The following is a 10,818-nucleotide window of genomic DNA, read 5'->3' as shown; positions in this document are numbered from 1 at the left end:
GATGTTAAATGAATAGAGTAGAAAGATACATAATCTTGGGTACAATATACTTAGAAGCTTCAGGCCTTAGTGATTAACACTGAAATGCCTGTTATGACCAAGGTCAAATAGTTAACATAATCAGGTATGAAAACTTTGTCTTGGAATATCTTTTATTAAATCATTTCTGCTTATATAAGAAATATTAATTAACTTCATATATCATTAATAAGGCTATCAAGTTGATGGACCAACAGTAGTATTGATATCATTTGGGCTGTCATTCATCACCTGGAAAATGAAAGGTAATTAAACTAAATCAAGTGGATACTTTGAATGTCTTATATCAAGGCACCCCTCCTGTATGGGTGTAGTTCTATACTGTTAATATGAGACCCTTAAAGAATAAATCGGAACCATACACAAGTAACCCACGGTTATTTGTGTGTTATACAATCCTTATGGGTTTACCACCTAGTTAAGATAATGATGTACATATTATTATATCAATCATAACTAAGTCCTGTACTCTACTAAAATATAGAAAATCATATTAATAAAACCTGGGAAGTAACATTTGCTATAATTATGCTTATAGGGAATGAGTACTAATCAGATTTGACCCAAAGAGAGGGAGTACAGGTTCAACTCCTTGGATCCAGAGCCCTCATCATGGAATCTCTCTTAAGGAGACTACAGTATACGTATAATTATTACAATCAAAACTAAGCACTAAACCCTAGGAAAAATAAGAACAGTTGTAGAACTGGAAATAACACAAACCCAAATATTTGAGAAATAATTTTAACATTAATATTATAGGACTTTACCTACAATAAAAGTTTTATACATGTACAGAGATTTTACACATTTCTAAGAATTCACTGATCAAACAAATGGATCTATCACATTCAACTGCCTATTTTTTCCTTTTAAGAAAACTTTTAGCCCTGAAAAAATTTGAAATTTTGAGTGAAAGTTATTAAATACAAGTAATTTTTACCATATTTTAGGACTTTAACTTTCAGAATTTACCTCCAGTGTCATCACCACTCTAATAACCTTACTGACAGCAACAAATTATATCATACTTCCTTACTAACTCTTGAATCTCACTGGTCTCTGATCAAGCATAAATACCCCTGCAGTACTCTATGACCCTAGTGTGTTTAGTTATTATTGTAATAATTATCTAGCCTTTAATAAAAGCTTATATACATGGATTTCTCACATGTGTAACAAGTCAGTGATCAAACAAATACCTATACCATGCCAACAATCAATTCTGAGACATAAAAATTTAGACACTAAAAAATCACTGAGCTATAGCCTTAGGATATTGAAGTTTTCAATACTGCTTTAAGTCCACTTTGACAGAGTGAACATTATTAAATACTTTATCTAACCTTATAGTTCTATATACAGCAGGAAGTAATGAGCGAGTGCCTTAATGATTTTGAAGGGCTCTTGATCCAAGGAGTAGAAATATTCTCCAAGTGCTGTATGAGGCCTGCTGAGCATCATTATTAAAATCACTTGATTTTAACAAAGGAAATTTAAAAAGAATGGTTGCATGACTGACACAGGTTCAACACATTTTTGCAAATACGTATGTACTAAATTATAATAAACAATAAGACCCGTATAATTTGGTTAATACAATTAGCAGTGTTTGGAGGCATCAGATACATAGTAGAAGTTTGGAGTCTGCAACCATTTTTTTTTCTAAAATATTCACTTAGAATTGATGCCAAAGGCAGTAGTATAGCCATTCAACTAGGCTGAACCTAGTAGTATTGCCATTCAACCTACTTAAATGGCTATACCACTACCACAGGCATCTCAGGATCCATTCTACACAAACAATGATATACTTTCCAACATATGATAAGAGTGAGCAGTTCAGGACGAAAATAGATTCTTGTATAAATATGAAAGATAAAAATTTTACTGTAAATTCAAAGAAATGACCAAGAGAGAGTATAATAAAAATGGGAATGAACCATGGACTTCCAGTGTACATTAGGCCCTCCACATTTACAAGGGTTAGGGGATCAAGAACTTTGAAAATTCACGGATGTTTGGTAGGGAAATATAATAATACTGTACTGTAGCATTTGCAAATGTTTTGATGCACAAATACATTGTAGGGAAATGTATTATATTTACTTTGCCTAACAATACTGATTCATGAAAATATTGTGTATACATACATGTTATAGTTTAGTAAATATGATTGGAGGACTTGTAGGTTGGTAGACAGCAACCACCCAGGGAGGTACTACCGTCCTGCCAAGTGAGTGTGAAACGAAGGCTTGTAATTGTTTTACATGATGGTAGGATTGCTGGTGTCTTTTGTTTGTCTCATAAATATGCAAGATTATGGGTACATCTTGCTACTTACACTTAGGTCACACTACACATATATATATACACACCCCTCTGGGTTTTCTGCTATTTCTTGTTCTTGTTTATTTCCCCTTATCTCCATGGGGAAGTGGAACAGAATTCTTCCTCCGTAAGCCATGCATGTTGTAAGAGAACTAAAATGCCGGGGGCTAGTAACCCCTTCTCGTGTATATACTACTAAATGTAAAAGGAGAAACTTTCCTTTTTCCTTTTGGGGCATCCCACCTTGGTGGGATACAGCCGGTGTGTTGAAAGAAGAAAGATTGGAGTACTACCTGTAATTGCTATTTATGAAATACAGGCACACACAGTAAGCAGGATATTTCCCATTAGTGCAACTTTAAACAAGACATGACTGAAAATATTCCTAAGTACAGGAGAGCCCAGTCTGTATGGCTCTTAGGTTCATATCAACATATGGCAGAAAAATATCATTATCATATGTCTCAAACACCTGATAATGTATTTACACTATTAAGTGCTCAATACAGCTAGGGATAACAAAAATTTAAATAAATACACAGTACATACAATATTTACCTTAAAATATAGTGCTGGTTGCCCTTCCCTTAAGCAACTGTTATGGTAAAAGCAGTGAACAAAATAAACAATGGCTTAATTGAAAGCCAACGAAAAAGTGGACCACCTAAAAGAGGGAACTGTACATTTCGAGTTCTTCACTTGCTTGAGCATGCCACAATATATATGCTGAAAGTTTATTTTTGGGATTAAAGCATTCCTGTCTAGTAGTGAAAAGGCTATGTGCTGCCTTAATGACCCCCCTTATGTAGTCAACAGGTTTTAAAGCCCATAAGCTAACCAACTCTGGGCATATGCAAATTAAGACAAAAAATATATAAAGAGGTCTAAATGTTTTTCAAACTTTTAGTCCTGTAACCCAGTGCAATAATATTGTCACATTCAGTGTAAAAAAACCAGTTTGACATAGAATAAAACTAGACAATTTAAAGTTTTTTGACTCATCTGTCGAGCTATACTATATGAATGCCTGTGAGAGGCTCTTGATTCAAGGAATCAAACCTGATTGCCTCCCACTCCCCCAGGACCTATGATCCCTATGGTTTTAGGACTCTGTTCCCATATAAATGTAATTTGAGGAGATTCATTCTATTAAATACACAAAAAAATAAAATGAATCAATTTGAAATTTACCTACTCAGAGTGACTACTAGCTGCTGGGCCTGTTTGTTTCTTGCAACCCAGTACAGACATACCTTGTTGATACTTTACAGCACTTGCAACCTTGTTAATACTGAACTCAACCATGAATATAAGTGATATTTCCTGAGAGCATTAAGGGGCATGTCACTTCCCCTGTTTTCTAATAATATGTTATTTTCCCATATAATCTACCTTGCCCGTAATTACTATCGCATCTGCTCTCATAAAGTGAAGTCTAGGATCTTTCCTTAATTCATGGTATAACCTAACAAACTTTTGAGGACAATTATCCTCAAAGATTTGTTAAGTTATACTATGAATTAAGGAAATATCCTAGACTTCACCTTACCAAAGCAAATGCAATAGTAATTATGAACAAGGTACATTATAGGGGAAAAATAAACATGATATTAGGAGACGGGAGCTCATGCACCTCTTAAGTTACTAAAACATTGAAAAATAATAGTGTTTATACACACTCAACTAAGTTTCAGGTCCCTTCTGACCCTATTTGGGTTTATATTATTATTTAGGCCACTTCTATCATGGCAGCCTACTCAAGGGGGTTCCAGTAATGAGCACAGAAAGGTTATTGATGAGTCACGAAATCGTAATAACATGATTACAAACAAACCAGGGTACAGATGAGGTTAGAACCCATGCCAAGTGACTTGTAAAGCTCCAGTCCAGTTTGTAAGTCACTTGTACCATGGTAAGGTGCTCAGCTTTGGGGAATTATTCTGCATTTCATTGTAAAATGCAAGTACACCAGATTTCTTGTAATAGTATGGCAATGTATTTCTTCTCCACTATTAGATATAATCATTTGTGTTTGTATTTTCTCTATCTTTCATATAACTCCGACTTAATTTCTAACAAGGCTAAAGTGTACTTAGACTAGTATGACTGTGGTTTTAAATTATTGGTTAATATGCAGACAAGATAACATGAAGAGATTCAAGACCACTGGTTAGCTAGACTTTAGTTGTGAATATGGGAAGTACAGTGCCTGCACTCTGAAGGATGTGTGGGGATGTTACAGTTCAGAGGGTCATTCAAAGTTAAGATATCTACCTGGAGAGAGTTCCGGGGGTCAACGCCCCCGCGGCGCGGTCTGTGACCAGGCCTATCTGGGCATTTCTGTCAAAAAAGGTAATAAATAAGGTATGGTGAATGTGATTACTTCTTTGAATTCTCTTCCTTTAGTAGGAAACAGGTACTGAGTGATGATGAACGTATTTCCTAATTTGTGTCACCCTTACTTTAGTGGAAAATTCTCTTGCAGTTGTGCCATACTGGTCTTACAGGTTCCTCTTCCTATTTTCAATATATATACAATACGGTCACAGTAAACAGGTAATATCACAATATGCAAAATAACTACTGTCAAAAAAATGTGATTTCTCTCATTATCAAGGAATAGTGATGTGAAAAATAAAAAACATTCTTGGAATATCACTAATTTTTCACTGTGGTTATTGTGCATTTTATCAGATAAATGTATATTTAAGTTAATGCTGGTATACACTACTTGTGCGGAAGCACTGACGTATAAAGCTGGTGCTGAAGTTACGGAAATTTAATGATGTATCATATTATGAATATACAATCACTGAAACATGCAAGATTTCAGGTATGTCTTGCTACTTCTACTTACACTACACATACATGTACAAGCATATATATATACACATCCTCTGAATTTTTATTCTTGTTTATTTCGTCTTATCTCCATGGGAAAGTGGAATAGAATTCTTCCTCTGTAAGCCATGCGTGTTGTAAGAGGCGACTAAAATGCCGGAAGCAAGGGGCTAGTAACCTCTTCTCCTGTATATATTACTAAATGTAAAAGGAGAAACTTTCGTTTTTCCTTTTGGGCCACCCCGCCTCGGTGGGATACGGCCAGTGTGTTGAAAGAAAGAAAGATAATCACTGAAGTTTCTTTTCACCTTTCTAATCAGACTAGAGTATTTTTTTTTTATTATCACACTGGCTGATTCCCACCAAGGCAGGGTGGCCCGAAAAAGAAAAACTTTCACCATCATTCACTCCATCACTGTTTTGCCAGAAGGGTGCTTTAAACTGCAACATTAACACCCCTCCTTCAGAGTGCAAGCACTGTACTTCCCATCTCCAGGACTCAAGTCCGGCCTGCCGGTTTCCCTGAATCCCTTCATAAATGTTACTTTGCTCACACTCCAACAGCACGTCAAGTATTAAAAACCATTTGTCTCCATTCACTCCTATCAAACACGCTTACTAGAGTATTTGTGGTACTGAATATACGCAATGTAAAGAATTTTGTCAAGCTGACAACCTCTCCTTTGTGCCTAGCAATTTATATTAAAATGGCAACAGGCTTTATATTCTATCTCATGATGAATTAAGATTACCTTGTTTCATATTTTTATGTATATCTGAGTAAATTAGGTACTGTATATTAAAAAAATGTCATCTGTTTGAATGCAGGGCTAGAATGGTCTCAGTCTTAGAGTTTACTGCTGCAATGATTTAGTATTTTTTGTAAAAATAGCATTTGTGACAAACAATGTTGTCAGTCACCTTGAAATATTAAATGCTGGTAGTGCGTCCTGCTGCCACACCAATCATTGCATGTCAATTTTATATCTCAGCAATTAAAATGTATAAATATACATTTTCTTATGCCAGTAGGACATTTTTCTAAAAGTCAGCATGTAGGTTGGTAGACAGCAACCATCCAGACAGGTATTACTGGTATTAGGTTGGTAGACAGCAACCATCCAGAGGTATTACTGCTATTAGGTTGGTAGACAGCAACCATCCAGAGAGGTATTACTGCTATTAGGCTGGTAGACAGCAACCATCCAGAGAGGTATTACTGGTATTAGGTTGGTAGACAGCAACCATCCAAAGAGGTATTACTGCTATTAGGTTGGTAGACAGCAACCATCCAGAGGTATTACTGCTATTAGGTTGGTAGACAGCAACCATCCAGAGAGGTATTACTGGTATTAGGTTGGTAGACAGCAACCATCCAGAGAAGTATTACTGCTATTAGGTTGGTAGACAGCAACCATCCACAGAGGTATTACTGGTATTAGGTTGGTAGACAGCAACCATCCAGAGAAGTATTACTGCTATTAGGTTGGTAGACAGCAACCATCCACAGAGGTATTACTGGTATTAGGTTGGTAGACAGCAACCATCCAGAGAAGTATTACTGCTATTAGGTTGGTAGACAGCAACCATCCACAGAGGTATTACTGGTATTAGGTTGGTAGACAGCAACCATCCAGAGAAGTATTACTGCTATTAGGTTGGTAGACAGCAACCATCCACAGAGGTATTACTGCTATTAGGTTGGTAGACAGCAACCATCCAGAGAGGTCTTACACAGCTTGGTATAAAAACTTCCCAGAGAGGAACAAAAATGCTTCCAATGGATGAATAAGATATTAGACTATATCTTGGGAGAGAAAAGAGGAATTTACAGGCATATCAAAACAGACTATGTTCCTATTAAGAGAAAAAATGAGGGAGGTGAAATTAAACCTGTGGGAGAATCCAGAACAAATAGATCTGAAGAACTGACAGAAGAGTAGGTAATGTGTACAATATATAGTACTAACACCCAGTACAGAACTATAACTTTCAAACCTTGTTCTGACCCTCGAAAACTATGGTAGTGTTATACGTGAAAGAATAAGGATTTATTGGTAAAAGAGTCAGGGGTCGGCTTGTACACCAAGTCATGCTATGCTGCAGCATATTAAAAATGCATGGATCTGAAATTATATATTTCAAGAGTTTTATCAAATATGTATTTCTTAATGTAAATGTAAGGTGTCAAGTTTAAAAGAGAAAAATTATGATAAAGAATACTGATATTAAAGTATTCACTTATGTAGTTTGCAGTAATAAAGTATTGTTAAGCACAAAAGAAAGCCATTTGCTAGGTTGGGTGCATTGGCTTAAGCCGGTAGGAGACTTGGACCTGCCTCACATGGGCCAGTAGGCCTGCTGCAGTGTTGATATATTGGTTACATTTGAGGCAAGTATTGCAAAGCATACATCATGGCCGTGCCTTATAGCACTTCACAACCGAGCTGTCACTGTGTCAGCCTCTCTACCTACATGTATCTGCATTTATGACTGTCTTCTCTCAAACAAAATGATTTATATTGTTCTGAAATTTACTCATGTCTTTCTTTCCTCAAAAAACAACCTTGTGACTGTTGTAAATAATGTACCACCATTGTAGACTCTGCTATGAACTGGCATTTTATAAACTAATTTGAAATTACGTAGTTTCGTCTTTCCTAATCTTCATTATTAACATATTTTCCGGCATATAAGATGCACGACATAACAATCATAATGGTCAATCAGTAATCATATTCAAGGGATAATGATCCTAATACTCTATGCTAAAGTGTAACAAGATGCAGACTGATTTCCCAAGACTTTGTGGGGAAAAAGGTGCACCTTATATGCCAGAAAATACGGAGTGTTAAAAAAAAGCACTAAACCAAAGTAATGTGGCTGGTACAGTTCACAACACACAAACTGGTGATGAAAATCTAAAGTGATGTCTCAAGCTGACCTCTTAAGTTATTAACAGGCATGAGCAAATCCATGGTCGGGTCACAGCACTTGTCAATATTTTAAGAAAAGTATCAACAGAAACAAAACTGGAACTAAGATTCATGTGTATAAGAGCATCTCTGTGAAGACTAGAATACATAGTTTTGGCAGAGGACTACTTTCTAACAGCTAAGGTGTCTTAATAGTATAATAATAATAATTCTCCATGGGGGAAAATGGAAAAGAATTCTTCCTCCATAAGCCATGTGTTTTAAGAGGCGACTAAAATGTCGGGATCAACGAGCTAGTAACCCCTTGTCCTGTATACATTACTATATTTAAAAGGAAAATAATTTCATTTTTCTTTTTGGGTCACCCTGCCTTGGTGGGATACGGCCAGTTTGTTGAAAGAAGAAGAATAAATTTTTGATGTAATGCACTAAAATGCTGTAGGTTTACCTGATGGTACTTTGGGGAGGGTCACTGTCTCTACCAATTCTATATGTTGAGACACCACAAATAATTGTGAAGACTGCCGCAGGAGCTATGGCTGAGCTTCCTTCACAAGGACAGTGAGACAGGCTGAAGTTTCTCCAAGCGATACAAAGTAACAGCACTCTTTTCTCAGCTTGATATCTGAGGGAAGAGGAAATACAATTAAGGTACGTATGTACCACTACTTTATAATAATAATTATTTTCCATGGGGAAGTAGAACAGAATTTTTCATCCGTAAGCCATGTATGTCATAAGAGGCAACTAAAATGCTGGGAGCAAGGGGCTAGTAACCCACTTGAGCCTGCCTTGATGGGATACAGCAAATGTGTTGAAAAAAATAATAAGTCTGAGTTAATGAAGAATGGGTATAACTCAAAAACAATGTAAAGCAGGAACCTCCTGTATTCTACAAATGGCATATGGATACCCCAGTATATTGCATAACATTAATAGTTCAGCTTAGGGGGTACATAACAAATCTTTAACCCTTAAACTGTCCAAACAGAGATATACGTTGATGTGCGGCAGGCTCCGAACGTAGATCTACGTTTTTTTACATGCTTTCAAATGGGGAAAATCAAGGTCGGAGTGCTTCGCACGTGAACGTAGATCTACATTTGGACAGTTTAAGGGTTAAAAAGAACACCTATTATTTTTATATTCTTTTAGATGCTTACTGGATGAGAGTATTGAAATTCAGATTATTATCTAGGTACATATACCTAGTCAAGAAATTAATCTTCATTTCTCTTTTTACCAAAGTATAATTTATCCAGTCACTTATATTTTACATAAATCTACAGAAATGTAGATAAGTGTACATTAGGATATGCCAAAGGGAATAAAAGGCACAATACACTACTGTGACTGGAACAATACACAAATAACCTGTACATACTACTACCTCCTCTCATATATATACCAGTTCCCTTCCCTTCATGCTTCTGTGTGATTAGTTAATGGTTAAAGTCAGACAGAATCATCATAATAAATTTCAGTTTCCTATGTGCAGGTTATTGCACATCAGTACAGTGGACCCCCGCATAACGATGGCATCACATAGCGATTTTTCCGCATACCGATTACTTTTATCGCAAAATTTTTGCCGCGCATACCGATTAAAAACCCGCTTACCGATTTTCGTCCGAGACGCGTCCAATGTGCCCTCACATGTGCCGGCCGTCCCATTGTTTACCAGCCAGCCTCCGCGGTAACATCCAAGCATACACTCGGAATATTTCGTATTATTACAGTGTTTTCGGTGCTGTTTCTGGAAAATAAGTGACCATGGGCCCCAAGAAAGCTTCTAGTGCCAACCCTGTGGTAAAAAGGGTGAGAATTAGTATGGAAATTAAGAAAGATTTTGAAGGGTTTGGGGCTAACCCTGAGAAGCCTATGCCAGTTGTGGAATCCATTGTGCCTACTTCAAAGATTAAGGAAATGTGTGCACAGTGGGTTGAACTGCAAACCTTTATAGATGAAAATCACCCTGACACAGCTGTTGCAAGCCGTGCTGGTGACTATTTCAATGACAATGTTATGGCCCATTTTAGGAAAGTCTTGAAGGAACGGGAGGTACAGAGCTCTATGGACAGATTTGTTGTGCGACAGAGGTCCAGTGACTCTCAAGCTGGTCCTAGTGGCATTAAAAGAAGAAGGGAAGTAACCCCAGAAAAGGACTTGCTACCTCAAGTCCTAATGGAAGGGGATTCCCCTTCTAAACAGTAAGAAGATAATGCTCTCCCCTCCTCCCATCCCATCAATCATCACCAGATCTTCAATAAAAGTAAGTGTCATTTAATTGTGCATGCCTTTTTCAGTTTGTGTGTATTAAAATTAACATTTCATGTGGTAAAAAAAAAATTTTTTCATACTTTTGGGCGTCTTGCACGGATTAATTTTATTTCCATTATTTCTTATGGGGAAAATTCATTCGCATAACGATTATTTCGCATAACGATGAGCCCTCTTGCACGGATTAAAATCGTTAACCGGGGGTCCACTGTATTGCCCTAAATCCGAAAACTATCATCACTGGAAACAATTTTTGGTATTGCCCCATCCCTAGTGCACACAGCATAACTTGGTATCGCCCCATCCCTAGTGCACACAGCATAACTTGGTATCGCCCCATCCCTAGTGCACACAGCATAACTTCATGAAAATACTAGCTGTCTTCAACAGT

At 36.8% G+C, this 10,818-nt stretch overlaps 2 long non-coding RNA genes across 2 annotated transcripts; one reads left to right on the top strand and one right to left on the bottom strand.

The window, feature by feature from the left end:
- Positions 1-134: 134 nt before the first annotated feature.
- Positions 135-10,635, bottom strand: LOC138855477 (uncharacterized). The gene is made up of 3 exons (XR_011394726.1): positions 9,768-10,635; positions 8,596-8,772; positions 135-270 (listed from the first exon to the last, which is right to left on the bottom strand). It is a non-coding gene; the product is annotated as an uncharacterized lncRNA (long non-coding RNA).
- On the top strand, positions 6,347-7,852 carry LOC128701726 (uncharacterized). Its single transcript, XR_011394727.1, has 2 exons — positions 6,347-6,508; positions 6,550-7,852. It is a non-coding gene; the product is annotated as an uncharacterized lncRNA (long non-coding RNA).
- Positions 10,636-10,818: the final 183 nt, after the last annotated feature.

Source organism: Cherax quadricarinatus, chromosome 96 (assembly GCF_038502225.1).
Source record: "Cherax quadricarinatus isolate ZL_2023a chromosome 96, ASM3850222v1, whole genome shotgun sequence".
Classification (NCBI taxonomy): Eukaryota; Metazoa; Arthropoda; class Malacostraca; order Decapoda; family Parastacidae; genus Cherax; species Cherax quadricarinatus.
Note: the sequence above shows the minus strand (reverse complement) of the source record. Positions and strands in the feature narration are given on the sequence as shown.